This window comes from Phalangium opilio, unplaced genomic scaffold (assembly GCF_054372755.1).
Source record: "Phalangium opilio isolate 3A_F unplaced genomic scaffold, DU_Popi_V2 ptg000011l_1, whole genome shotgun sequence".
Taxonomy (NCBI): domain Eukaryota; kingdom Metazoa; phylum Arthropoda; class Arachnida; order Opiliones; family Phalangiidae; genus Phalangium; species Phalangium opilio.
The window spans coordinates 7,919,084-7,933,225 of NW_028324147.1; the positions used below are offsets into that span (position 1 = coordinate 7,919,084).

A 14,142-nucleotide genomic window follows, 5' to 3' on the forward strand; every position below is an offset into this window, starting at 1 on the left:
TACTGAAACTGAAAGCCGTGCAATATGGTTCTAGCGAACTGAAGATGAACAACAGAAATCCTTGTAAATTTATTCCCTCCCTAATTTTTGCTTTCCCCTGAAGGAAATTCTCTATTGCGTATCTTCAGTTCGCTAGAACCACATAGAGCACGGCTTTCAGTTACCTAGAACCCTTCCATCTTTTACCCCAGCGGGGATTCGAAAATCGGCATTGTTAGTCTCGATGCTCGGTTTTCAGTTCGCTAGAACCCTTTTCGATGGAAGTCGGCCTTTAAAATCTTGAGTGTTATGTCCATATTGAGACAGTAAACAATAAATAGTCTTTGGGTTCATCACTATCAAATATCTGTTTATCTGCTAATGTCTTTTTTAAGAAATTATTATCTTTTTAAACACTTTAAATTACAAAATTTCAATATAAAAATAATGAGCACTTAATGTAATCCAAGCTTTGTTTATGAAGGGATGTTCACACTAAGCCTGTGGCTTTTTTACAAAGCTGTGCGTCCCGTTTACAATAAATAGAGTGGTGGTGGTTAGCCCCGTCTGCCTCAGTTAACTAACGGTGCCCTGTATGAACTATTGCCGTTAACCTCAGCAAGTTTTGATGGAAAGTAGAAACCGGGTAAGACCGGGAGAGAACTTGCTAACTCTTCGCAGAAGGGTTTGTACCCAGGTTTTTCGACCGATGCCATTTGACCGGGATCGAACCGGGGACCCTCTTGCTGCGAGGCGAAACAATTTCTGCTACTTCACCCCAACTAGGCGTTTAATTGGTTAATCATAAAGCTAAAAACCTTGTAATTGCTCTGCGAATTCTGACTGTAAACAAGGAGCAAAAACATACAAACAAACCAACAAACAAACATACCACCTTTTAGAATATACAGGGTGTTTCTGATAAGTCTGCCTTAAATTAAGCAGGATGCTCTCTGGGCGATTTTGAGTCGAAAATGTAACTTCTATCTCCATTTTGCAGTCCGGGCCACTGTTTTAGAGTTAAGATTGAAAAGAGTATTTTACGAATGACCCCTTAAATTTAATTAAGAAACTGATTTTAAAGACAATGATTTCTAATTTAATTAAGGGGTCATCACTAAAACACTCAAATCATAACCCGAAAACAGTGTCTATTAAAAACTATACATTTTCATCCCTCTTAATTTATGCCAGACTTATCAGAAACCCCCTGTATATAAGATTTAAATATCCATTATCGGCCTTTAACGATGCCTGCACGCAAATTCCGTGAGTGAACCTTGCATTATAAACGTAATACCCAACTTATTTTTAACCAACCGATTTATCTTTCTGTTCTGTTCTGAGGTTAATATGTATAGGGGGAAACAATTTACATTTGAGAAAACATTCAACCTCGTTGATGTTCAACAAAAAAAAAATAAAATACCTAGAGATAAGTGAATAATACGGTTTATTCTTCGCGCCCTAATGATGCGAAAATGGGAAGAAATTTCTGACATTTTACTTGGAAAAATAATAAAAAAAATACAGATCCGAACTAGAGGGGGGAGAAATGAAATGAAATTACTGGGTTTAAAGCGTATTTGAAGAGTTATTACGAGGGAACCATTCCAATGAAGAGAACACACCGACATCGGACTATTAAAGAAATCTATTCTCATTGTTTAACACAAAATACCTTCATCCAATGTCGTAATATCGTGGAGAGAGAAAAAAAAATATGAAATCTATCCGAGTTACCTCTCATTTTCGACGATTAGATTAAAAGAAAAACGAAAAAAATTACCCTTCTACTCATTCTTGGAAATTTTTAACAAACGAAACGATGTATTTGGTAGCGAATTGAAACTAAGCATAAATTTCTGGGAAAGAATTAATTATAGGTAATTTTTAATTGGAATAATTATATATATATGGCTTTGTTAATGATAATTTATTTAATGTTGACATGAACATAAGGAGAAAAAAACCCTTACAGCTAATATTGAGAGGTGAAACTAAAACTTACACGCTAATAATATTTTTTTTATATTCATATTTTACATACAATGTTAAAAGGAGTTCATATAGTTACTGAGAATTATTGCGCCCCCCATATCTGGTATGTTAATTTCTCTGTGGGTTTTGTGGGCCGGGCTCGAGTACTACGCGTCACGCCTTATAGTTCTGACGTCTTTCTAACTGTTGTTTAATTTGTTGACCTTCATATAGCAGACGATACTGCACCCCTCCCCCTTTTGAAAAACGTCTATTAAGAAGATTTTACCAATTAATAGCAAATAGTTTTCTTGCAATTAAATCCTACAGATCGTTTTAACCGTATATAAGAATTAAATGCGAACAAACCCTCGATCGAACCAGCATGACCGTACGTAAAATTGTGAAATATTTCAGTTTTTCTTTTAAATTACGTTTTTAATTTGTTATATAGTTTCGCCCACGTTGAGATTCATAGTATCAACTAGGCTTGCCCCTTTTTTTTTTTGGTAAGATTCTTTCGAAAAATGCCAAATATTCGGGAGTTATATAAAAAAATAGGATATAATATAAAAGTTTGAAATTCATTTTAGCTTGCGTAAGTAGCGCCCCCTCCCGGCGACCTTTTCCCCGAGTTATTTCTCATAGAGCTAAGCGACTGCCCATTAATCATTTTCTTAAGCTTACTTAAAGATTGGCCCTTTTCGTTTTTAACGCCAAAAATTTCCCCGACTTTTTAAAATAAAAAAGAAAATTTTTTTAAAAAACCCGAAAATTTCTTCTTTTTTTTTATTTTTCTAATGCAAACAAATTTTTGTTTTAATACCGAGAATCTACCCTTGACGTTGATTAAACCAACCCTTCTCCTTCGTAATATCAAACGTCCACCTTAACATAAATTTATGTTAAGTCTTTATTTCTGAATAGTGAAATGAATACAGAACATTGGGAATTTTGCAGTAGAGCTGTTGGTAGTAGAGAGCACGTGCTAAAATAGCGGGAAAATTCGGGGTTCAAAATTCCCGCGTGAATTTTGGTAGACAGGGACAAACCATAGAGGATGTACAGTAGAGGAGTAGACACTTTAGCTTTTATCAACGCTAAAGGGAATATCTCGCCAAGTTTTTGCTATTCTTTTCCGGTTTTTTCCCAATGAATGATTGGCTTCTGTAAATTACATATCATTATTGGTTGAAAAATGTCGTCTGCTTTACTGTATATCCTCTATGGAGGCGGGGAGTGATGTTTAGACAAAGGTAACCACGTGTCTACCAAGAAACAGAGTACCGGGAGTATCTTCAAAAAAATCTAACCAGATCTGAATAAAACCACTGTCTTCTCCTCTAATAAATATCCTCCATGGACAACAATATCTCTCCCGTGATTCCTCGCGATTGTTTATCTCGGGTAACGTTTCCATCACGGTGGAGAGGTCCTAGTTTATTTTGTGACGTCAAAATTAGTCTTATGCCCGTGAGGTAGCGCTATATTGGATGAAGACTTATGGACGTGTTAATTTATGATGGTAAAATAATAAATGATCTTATGGATAATTTTTTTATTTCTAATTTAGGAACGAAAAGTAAATTATATGAAGTAATTATAGACCAGTTTGAAAGCTATAGTAGCTAGATTTCCCAAAAGATTATTGCGGGCCAATGGGAGTGTTTAACGCGGTCAAAGTGGCGAAAAGGGGCGGAGTCAATATGACTAAATAACCATAATTTAAATATTTAATTTTAATTTTAACGAAGTCCTTTTATTTTTTTATTGCAATTATTTAAATCTCTTTTCGATTAAATACGTTTTTAATGTCCGCAATTAAAAACTAACGTTTCAATTAATTTCGGGTAATATTTATAATTAACGAAATAAAGTAAAACAAATAGATATTAATTAAAAATACTCGGGTTTATTTGATGATATTTAATTAATAAAGCTCGTCGACCGCTAACGATTTTTATCAGCCGGTTAAACTGTTTTTTTTTTGTCATTTAACCTTTAAGGTTAGGTTATTATTGGTTCATTTTAAATAAAAGGACTTGATTTTTATTATTATTAAGAAATATACTTAAAAGATGAACCAGTTTTTAGCGTGAGAACATTTTTAGGATCGGCGGGCGAAGAATAATCTTTTTTAAAAAAACCTGATTACGCGCCGAAATTTTTCATTTTTTTTTTCTTTTAATTAAGCTTCGATCAAAAGATAATGAGGAATTTTTTACCATCTTTTTACTATATTAAGGCAAATAAAAAATAAACTTTAAAAAAAAAATAAATTAAGAAAAGCTGCCTCAAAGTTAATTTATAATACTTTAAGACGTTTTTAACCGAAGAGAACGAGTTTGACCACTATGGGTTTTCTCAAAACCGAAACATTTCGCCAAAAAAGAATTTAATTCTTTTTTGTACCCCACCGTTTTTATCAAGTAATTATAAATAAGCTACCGAGTAATGTTTTTTTGTTTTTTTGGGCTTTCAAAATCAAAATATTATAGTAAAGGATGATTAATTTGTATTTTTATTATGTTTATATTTTGAAAATATTGAAGTTTTAGATTAAATTTATCGATATATTAAAATTAAAAAGAAGAAAAAATTTAATAATATAATTAATAAATTTTTTATATATATCTTCGATTTTTAAAGAAAATATTGAAGTTCTTTTGGTTAAATTTATCGATATATTCTAATAAGAAACAGAAATATTGACAATATAATTAATTATTTTTTTAGTATATTTAATCGAAAATAACTTAACTATTTTAATCATTCTAATTTATTGAATGTTAATTTATAATCTATCAAACTAGTCTCAAAAATAAAAATTATTTAGGGCGCAAGAATTATAATACAATTGAATTAAAATTGAATGAATTATAATAAAATCTAAGCCCACACGTACGCACGGCACGACTTCGAAAAACCTTAATTATGCATTTACTTATAAGTGTAAGACCGTAAGTCTCCAAAGCTGCAGTACACAGTAACAAAGAGGGAAAAACAAGGGGGTAAAACTCCGCCTTCCATCTCGCTTTATGGCGCCTGCGCTGTAGTCATTTTTTATCATGAGAGTGCACAGAGACGGCAATGTATCCTTTTGAGGGTTACCTACCCCTGTTTTTTTACGTCGAAAAGTGCTATTGACTACGGCACCACAGATACAGCGCCCCCTAGAATAACGCCGTAACTGAAGGGGAAAATATTTGTAAAATTCTATATTAGTTATAAGCGTAAAACCGTAAGTCAGAAACGCTACTGTTTCCGTCACTGACTACAGCGCCACCTATACTGCATATTAAAAAAATGCAGCATTATAAATTGCGGGAGATTTAAGAATTATTTGAATAACTATAATTTCTTTTCCAACCTTCCCCATTCTTTTTTCTCTCCCAGAGTTAAAGCGTTGTAGATGTTTGCGCTATGATGAATGTAGACTTACAGTTATAAACATAAGATATATTTTAATAGTCCAATAATTAAAAATTTAAATTAAATGAAATTAATTCAATCCCACGTTTGATATTCCATTTTTCTCACGGGATTGAAATGATGGACCCCGGCCACTAGAGTCTACAAAAAAAAATAATTTATAATAAATTAATCATGCCTTGAAAAAATAACGTGGGAGGAAAGTTAAAGTTCTATAGTGATATAATTTCAAAGCGAGAAAGATGAAGGATTAATTGGTGGTAGCGATTAAGTGATAAATTATTTAGGAGTGTCATTATTCCCGCGAAATAAGAAGTTTCACGGTTTTGTCACTAAAATCAATTTAAGTTGAATATAATACTTCCTCAAAATTCATTAAATTTGTTTTTGTTCCAAGATTACGTATGCAAAACAATTAAAGGATTTGTAAGCTTAAAGAATTTTGAGTGAAACTAGTACATGTTATGATATCGCTTTAACCATAACACTATAATATTAATAAGTATGGGGCTACGGTAGTTGTCTGTAGGATCAGTATTATCCGTAAGTGACTGCTGTGCCATAGGCCTAATGTTTGGAGGATTTTCGTAAAAACTGAGCGCATAGAAGCATTCTGTAATATTTCCATACTTGGTCAAGTCGGTTTACTAGCAGAGAAGGATATGAATGAATAGACCATTTCGATGTAACAAAAAGTTAAAAACACGGGGGTAAAACTTTGCCTTCCATCTCGCTTTTTGGCGCCTGCGCTGTAGTCTTATTGCATCATGAGAGTGCGCAGAGACAGCAATGTATCAACCCCCTCGTATGTCCCGATATTGAGGGTTACCTACCCTAGCTACACCCTTTTTTAAGGTCGAAAAGGACTATTGATCACTGTAGCTGATGTTGTTTTCTGCAAATCTAACCACCAGATGACGCTCCTCTATCCTTTTTAAAAATGCGTTGGGGTAGCAAATAGTAGACCCATACTTTTAAAAATTAATATAGGCTTTTGATTTTTAACCTTTTCTTTTTTTCACGAATATCGAAATGATTTTAAGATTTCTGTCACGTTTCTGAGAGAAGAGGCATTTGAAGCAACCCGCGCTCTTTCGTCGAAATTATTAAATACACTTTATACAATAAAGTTATGGGATCTTAATCAGGAAAGAAATCATTAAAAACTATAATAAGAAAGAAGCGCCTTAATTTACAATAGGTTTAAGATTTCAGATCAGATTTTCTCACAGAAACACCGAGAGTCATATTGCTTATTGGTCCGGAAAATATTTATGCCGATTTTTATGAATTTCTTTAAATAGAGGAGGGAGTTATTCGACTTACGAGTTGATTTTAATCATTGTAGCCTTTGTACAGTCAAAGTACAGCGTGTACATCTGGCCCCTCCGTTTGCTATACCACCCTGTACATAGAATTATAAAATTTGGTTTATTATTAAAACTCAGAAAATACATTCCAAAATATATTAAAAAAAATTAGAAACTATAGTCTACTAATTTATGCGGGAATTTTAACTGGATTTTCAAGCAATTTTGTAAATTAAATGGAACCGCACCCATGGGTAGGTTTTTAATTATAAGTCGGCAAGGTTCAACAACGTAGAGTAATGGCACGCTTATCATATAAAAAATAATTTGCCAGAGGAAGAAATAAAATTTTTGTGATAAACTCACTAGTTTTAATTTCGATTACCGCAATATTTTAGAGTTACCTGGAATTGAGCACTGAGCTATTAATTCCAGCGAAGTAGCAAACATCGCAGAGGCGAGACCGCCTACTTAGGTTATTTCCCTTGCATCAAGAAGGGAAAACTAAGGGAAATACATAGGAAAGAACCTGGAAGACTAAGGGAAATATGTAGGAAAGAACCTGGAAAACTCAGGGAAATATACGGGAAAGAACCTGGAAAACTCGGGGAAATATACGGGAAAGAATCTGGAAAACTCGGGGAAATATACGGGAAAGAATCTGGAAAACTCGGGGAAATATACGGGAAAGAATCTGGAAAACTCGGGGAAATATACGGGAAAGAATCTGGAAAACTCGGGGAAATATACGGGAAAGAATCTGGAAAACAAGGGGAAATATACGGGAAAGAATCTGGAAAACTCGGGGAAATATACGGGAAAGAATCTGGAAAACTCGGGGAAATATACGGGAAAGAATCTGGAAAACTCGGGGAAATACGTGGGAAAGAACCTGGAAGACTAAAGGAAATATATGGGAAAGAACCTGGAAAACTCGGGGAAATATATGGGAAAGAATCTGGAAAACTCGGGGAAATATATGGGAAAGAATCTGGAAAAACTCGGGGAAATATATGGGAAAGAATCTGGAAAACTCAAGGAAATATATGGGAAAGAACCTGGAAAACTCAGGTAAATATATGGGAAAGAACCTGGAAAACTCGGGGAAATATACGGGAAAGAACCTGGAAATCTCGGGGAAATAAATTAGAAAGAACCTGGAAAACTCGGGGAAATAAATTGGAAAGAACCTGGAAAACTCGGGGAAATAAATTGGAAAGAACCTGGAAAACTCAGGTAAATATACGGGAAAGAACCTGGAAATCTCGGGGAAATAAATTGGAAAGAACCTGGAAAACTCGGGGAAATAAATTGGAAAGAACCTGGAAAACTCGGGGAAATAAATTGGAAAGAACCTGGAAAAATCAGTGGAAAATAAGGGGAAAGTTTAAAAATCGAAAGATTTCGATAACGAAAAATAAACTGGGTCTGCGTGAATAAATTCACCGAATTTGGTACACTTCACGAAATAATTGCCGCGAACAATAACATTCATGTTTTGCTCAATTTGACTTAAATGTTTGTACTTTAATCTAGCTTAGTGTGTCGGAATTTCTCCCTTCAATCCTTTTTTGGGCTGAAATTATTTAATGTCTAGATGAAGAATGGGAGAAATAATCTCTAGAAAAACAAGAGCTAAGAAAATGAATGTCTTCCTCTTACTCTGAATCTTTTTTTCGCCTCATTTTTGGCGTATTAAAACTCTAGCGGAGGCCCCAGCTGCTTCGAGTCTGTCATATTTTGGTGTGTAGCTTTTTTACTCGCATGCAGCGGGTGCAAAAGGGGTTGTTTTATACCCCGCCGTAACCCAAAGTCCTCTTTCTCCTCATACTTTTCTCTCTTTCTGGAATTTGAATTAGTGTATTATTTTATAGAGAAAAAAAACTTAGATGGAGAATTTTTCTGAATTTAGTTTATATTATACTCAACGACTCACCCTTTTTCCCTTCTGCTTTTTTTATGGGAGGGAAAAACATTGCTTAGTTTTTGGGAATTTTAGGATTTTTATATCGCGTTACGCTTTGACTTTTAATGTCATCTCTGTTTCAGACCCCCAAAATCTTAGGGATTTTATACCAAGTTTTATGTGGAATATCTTCTAAATTTTTGAATTTAACTCATAATAACAGTAACATTTTTAAATATTAATGACTGAAATGAAATCACCATTTCTTGTCATGTGAATTATAATAAATGATAAACTTTTACCTAGTTTAAATTTGTAGAGAAAAATTTGGAGATAATCTTATAATAAATCTATACTATTGAAGGTAAACTTTTAAATATAGTTTAAAATATGTCTGAGAAATATTACTGCAAATTTGCACGGACAATCTGGCTATATTAGTAACCCCATTTGATACTGTCAATGTTTTTTCGAAGGAAACCCTTTTCTGTAAAAGAAAACTTTGTTGATAGAATCAGAAAAACCTTTGAGAAATAAACATCACAACAAAACAAAATAATAAGAAGAAAAGATATGAGGGCCCGCGAACCCCAACTTGGATTAACAGTTGAGAAAGAAACGTTTTTGCCCCTTTGATGCTTCAGTGTTGCCAGTAATTTGTTATTAGAGCATCTTCTGCAGGTTTGGAACTGACTGAACACTGAATCGAACAGAATTAAAATCTTTCCAGTCTGTTGTAGATATAGATGTTGAATTGCGCTCGCAAATGACTGTCAAAAATTGCCTGCACGCAGCTGAAAGTGATTAGAATCTCGCGTTAAATATTTCGTAAAGGAGTATGAATGTAAAGGAATTAAATAATCATATTGAACTATCAAATTTATAGCAATCCATATGCGATATTCTTGAGCTTTAAATGATATTCCTTTTCCAGAATTTCAGACATTGTTTCCACAGAAACAAATTTCCGTAGACTGTCCCTCATCCGTTATTAAGCGGGTTCCTTTTTGGGGCAACATTTCGGAAGAAACCCTTTTCCCGCGACGAGAGATTCTTAATTTTTTTAAGAGAAAAACGCGTCTTTTGACTCTCTCCCTCCAAAGTCTCCCTAAATGTCGTAATCTTTGGAGCGGATGGAGAGGGAAGGGTGCTCTTGAAGGATGGTGAATCCCCATCCTTGTCTCGGTATTTTAGTTATCCCATTTGTCGTCTTTGTAAACGCGATTAACGCGGCCGGGCAACCGGAGAAACGTGGTAAAAAAAGGGTTGAAAAGAATATATTTCTTCCAAGAGTTTTCTACGCGTTTCTAGACCTCATAACGGATATCCAAATGTTTTTCTTCATCCGCAAACTATTTCCATATCCTCTAGTCTCTAGAGCTCCTTCAAGCTTCTTCTTTATGGCAACGATGAAAAATAAAACGAAACAGATGTTCTTATTTCGGATTTTCCCCCATCCGACATTTATTTCGCAAAAACATTGCCTCAAAATGATCCCAATGTTAATATATGAATAGCTTTTTTCCCCAACTCTTCACTTTTTCTTTGATTTAATAGAAAATTTGACAAGAGAAATTTACTATGTCACATTAACACTAGACTAAAATCTTACGTTCACCATCAATGAAGTCGCTTAATTAGCCATATGTCTAATCAGCGCCACTAGCGGATGGTCTGAAAACTACTCCCATAGAGTCTAGGTATATTTAAGCGGGTTTGCAGAATTTCCGTCAGATGGCGCGGCGTTCGAGCCACCTGGCTATGATTCTGTAAACCCTCTTAAATATACCTAGTCTCTATGGGAGTAGTTCTCAGACCATCCGCTAGTGGCGCTGATTAGACATATGGCCAATTCGACACGTGTCAACGACTACGTGAAAGATTCCCGGGTTTAATTTGAAAATGTTTAGTTTCGTCGGGCAGTCTCGAGATGGCACCACCTCGTTAGCGCCCCTTTTTTTAGCCATAGCTCACTCGATCGTGCCTCAACTGATGCTTGCGATCTAGTGAACAACGCATTAGCAGATGATTTATGAAAGGTTTTAGGATTTATGGCGGTGCGGTATTTGTTATTTTGGATTTGGATATTTTAGTATTGAAAAATCTTGGCTCAAAAATCACTGTCTTTGCTATACTCGTTTAAAGTCGTCTGCTCTCACGTCTGAACAGGGAAACGAAATTGAGATTTTACTCTTATCTAGTCTTAATGGGCGTCTGAATTCCTCCAATAACGTAAAATATTTTAATCTTAGGCGCCAACGTACAGGTATAATTAAAATATAAATAAATATAACCTTTATTATAATATAATTAAATTAATTATACCTTCAGTAAAAGTGTGAAAATTAGTTGTGCTTTTTCCTGTTTACCTTACGTATTTTCATTAGTTATTCGGGCTAATTAATGAAACGCGTTTTATATACAAGTTATTTTTATTTTTATTACTCGTATTTCATTGGCCCTATAAAGTTTTGCTTTATTATTTTTTTTTTCTGTTATAATTTTTTTCATTACCACTCGCTAAGAGCTGCCTTCGGGGTGATATTTTCCCACGCGTTGGTAATGGCTACAAAATCCTCCCCAACACATTTTATTTCGTTTCAGTTTTTTCTCTCATAAAAAAAAGAAAAGAAATTAAATACATTTTTCAGTTTAAGTCTGCACCGCTAATTAAATTGGTGATTGGGTTAAATGAAGTCCTATTAAAAATGCGTGGTCTCGCCACTATAGAATTTAGTATAACTTTTAGTTGAGTCTTAAACACCCCCATCCCTTTTTTTGAAATTAATGAGAATGACTCTACGCTTTCTTCGCGCCTAATGTTGCCAACTTCTCTTGAAATTACTTTATCTTAATTTTTTTTCACCCCAAAAAACGGGTATTATATTATGTTATTATATTTTATAAAAATATTTCGTTGTTAAACTTAGAGCTCGCCTTAATTGATTTTAATCGTTTTTAACCTCCTTTCGCGTTATCCAAGACATTTTTTTATCAAAAGAAGTATTCTATACCAATTTAAATTTAATTTATAATTGCATAATGGGATGGTTAAGCTAAGCTTTAAATACCAACATCTTTAGTTACGAACATCATATACCAAAAGGGCCTCCCAAAAAAAAAGGTTTTATTTATTTAATTACTTATTTATTTATTTTTTGAACCACGTGTGATTTTGCAAAGATTTAATAAGGTACATCAAGCAATTAAGTTAAGATGACGACAGAAGCCGATAAATTCTGTCTGACAACTATAGTACCACCTGACTGTTTTTGTAAAATAGCATTGGACAAAATGACCCTCTGTCGTCATATTCACAGAAAAGCCTAACTCGTAGGGTCATTTAAGGAAACTTAATTGCTTGTATCTTCTTTAATAATATAGATGGTTGCAATATTTCAATTTTAATTAATTTATTATTTTATATCCTAAAAAAAATTAGTCAGTTTTCCTTGATTATCTAAATTGACAACATTTATCTGGACCACATTGTCTGGAGTAAAAATTTTAATGAACAGATAGAAGTTCAGCCCCCAATTATATGCCGATTTTTTCATTAACAGTTTAAGGTAGAGCATAGGTTTATCAAAATAAGTCTGTTTTCAACGAAGCTTCATAAAAATACTAAGAATACCCTCCTCGATAAAAATATAATCATTATTTATTTAATACTATTTATACCGCTAATAATTATGGGTTAATTCATAGCCACACGCTGCAATAGGCCATTTCTATCGAACTAACAGGCAATTGAACAGAGATAAATCACCACCGCCTTCTACCTCGCTTTTGCGCCGTTTCGTGTTATGACAGTGCAGTATGTCCCTATGCTGAGGATTGCATGCCCCTTTTTTACCGTCAAATTGATCTATGTTGCATATTTTACTCCTAAAATTAACACGTACTTCCGTGGCATTTCCGACATTTATCCAGGTGACGCTTCCGTAGCAGACTACCTCTAACTTCGGAACCGAAACACTGCACTCTAGTACACTTAAAATCATAAACGTATGACTGAAACTATAAAATCTTAATACTCGTTTCTACGAGAAAAGAGCCGAACTGTAGACAATTATTTAAAATATGCCGACGATATTTTTTTTTTAATTTTTTTCTTCTTTCTTTGTACGATTTTATTTAATTTCATTTGGCGTCTATAAATTTAATGACATAGTGCTGGTGAGGGGAAATGACGAGAAATCATCACGAGTTGCTTTCCCAAAATTAAATCTTCATTTTGGTAAGCATCCTTGCCAAAACGGAGAAAAAATTCGCAGACTATAAGCGCTAATTATACTTTTAACCAATTAGCCGAGAGCTATGAGTTCGAGAGGGAGATATAGAGGGAGGGGGTAGAATGAGTGCGTAATAGTGTACAATAGTGTATAATATTGTAAACGCGGGATGCACTGGAGCTGCACGGAACTGCCCCGCAGGATAAAATCGCATTTTCGGCATTTTGCGTTGCGCCCAATGGAAATCCGTTTGCTCATCAAGTTTAAATTTTCTCTATAAGCGGAATGCCTGTTGTTCAGGGGATTTTCCCCTCGAAAATCAGGTACCGAATATAAACTGATTTCGCTTAATTTTTACCATTGGTTGGCTGTGTCCATACATACGCGTATGCAAGTAGTTTGGTCGGACTGTCAATACAAAATTTTTCGTGCAAGTGAGGGGTTGCAAGATAAAAACGCTGATTCATTAGATATTCGTTATCACTATACTGTTTGAGTAAAGTCTTTATAGGTTCCAAGAATTTAATTTGATAATTGATTATTTTGTGAATATTACTCCGCGATAGGTATAATATTGTTCTGTCCATAAGTTTATAAGATATGTTCCATAAGTATGAAACTACCTATACTTCGTAATGCTAGAGACTTACAGCTCGAGTTAGTTCGAGAACGACAAGCGAAAATTGAAGTCCTACACTCGGTGGTTGCTTTTGCAGGACTTCCATCTTCAATATAGTCTGTAGATAAACTTGACTGTACGCCATTTTGCAGTCCATCTTCCTATTTAGTCTGTACTAAGCTTTTGACAACGCCTCGCCAGGCGTCACTTTACCTCGAATCTATGACCTACATTACTTCATGACAAGCTCCAGTTTGTAACCAGTGACAAACTTATGGAACATATCTTATGAACTTATGGTTAGATGTAGATTACTGTTAGGCTTTTGGGGGAGGGGGTTACTTCCTGAATCACGTTATGACGTCATAAATAATCCCCAAAAATTAATTAACCCTTTATATATATAAATATTTTAAAATTTAGATCCACGTTCTAATCTAACCAATTAATTTTTTTTTCTTCTCTTTGCTAGATTAAATACACCCGCAACCATCCATTCATAATTTCGACACCATGTCTACTGTTGGCTGCCGTTTCTAGATCCGGTCTTTATCATTTTATTTATCTGGTAAGTCTTAAACGTTTAATTTAAACACGTCAAAAAAAAATAATACCCCTCCTTTAATAATTCTTGAAAAACCTTCCGTGAAAATATTTTATAGTAATTTCTTGCAAAACAAT

General features: G+C 34.2%; 1 protein-coding gene across 3 annotated transcripts in view; it reads left to right on the top strand.

Moving 5' to 3' along the window:
- Positions 1-14,142, top strand: part of LOC149710188 (uncharacterized) — a 321,109-nt gene that overhangs the window by 236,656 nt on the left and 70,311 nt on the right. For all 3 annotated transcript variants that reach the window (XM_089859972.1, XM_089859953.1, XM_089859959.1), the window contains one exon: positions 13,934-14,029. The gene's annotated coding sequence lies outside the window, so the exon portion shown is untranslated. The remainder of the gene's footprint in view (positions 1-13,933; positions 14,030-14,142) is intronic.